Source organism: Palaemon carinicauda, chromosome 4 (assembly GCF_036898095.1).
Source record: "Palaemon carinicauda isolate YSFRI2023 chromosome 4, ASM3689809v2, whole genome shotgun sequence".
Taxonomy (NCBI): Eukaryota; Metazoa; Arthropoda; class Malacostraca; order Decapoda; family Palaemonidae; genus Palaemon; species Palaemon carinicauda.
The window spans coordinates 14419247-14420303 of NC_090728.1; the positions used below are offsets into that span (position 1 = coordinate 14419247).

Consider the following 1057-nt stretch of genomic DNA (forward strand, 5'->3'; position numbering starts at 1 on the left):
ATATATATATATATATATATATATATATGTATATGTATATATATATATATATATATATATATATATATATATATATATATATATATATATTTATATATATATATATATATATATATATATATATATATATATATATATATATATATATATATATATATATGATTCTTTAGCTTCTTTTATAAATTTAACTTGTTTCCTGTGTGGCTAATAGTTATAAATTATGAAAAGGTTATAGAGATATACAATAGCTTTGCATAATTTGGCAGTATATGTAGAGCGTGGTCTTGTAAGAAAATACCCAAAAACTTATTGTTTATAGATCCAATTGCCCTAGTAGAGCAAAAAGCTTAGTGTTGTAATATTGTATATATATTGGCTTTAATACCTTTCTTTAACCCAACTATCTCCTAAAGGAAATCTCTTATAAGATAATTTATTCAAAATGAATTTCCTCTGTGCTTTTCAAGAGAGCACCAAGCAGCCATGCAGGGCAGCACAGGAATCGGGGCTCGATCTCAGACGTTAGAGCTAGTTGTAGTAGCTGCCATATGGGCATCTTGGGCAGGGCTGCCCACCCACTTTATAACTTGGTCTTTTGTGTGTGCGTCAGTTATTCTAGTCATGTTTTCTTCGTCAGATAACGGCTGAGTAAATTTTCTACCTCCTGCTTCTTTACCTACTTAGAAATAAAGGTATGTTGTCATGATTTCATGTTTACTGTGTCATTTATGTGAAACTGCGCATTAGTTGTGCACGTCATGCAAGAGCAAAATCTCAGTAATATTTTAAATTTGGTAAAACCTAACTAACCTGATAACTAATCTAAAATAAGGTGTCGAATAGTCACTTGATCTAGAGCACTATAAATCATAAGTTTTTTTTTTTTTATTTATTTTTTTTTTACACTTGTCGGATTTTTTATTTTTTTTATTATTAATCCTCGACTTTGAACCGTTAAGATCCCGTTCGATCAATAATAATGTATTAGCGTACATTTTGTGAAAATCCAGATTTGGAAAGCTAAGTATGTGAAATATGGCTCAAGTTTGGCTGGTGA

General features: G+C 29.0%; 1 pseudogene; it reads left to right on the top strand.

The window, feature by feature from the left end:
• LOC137639288 (uncharacterized) overlaps nt 1-648 on the top strand; it is a 67188-nt pseudogene extending 66540 nt beyond the window's left edge.
• The last annotated feature ends 409 nt before the right edge of the window (nt 649-1057 follow it).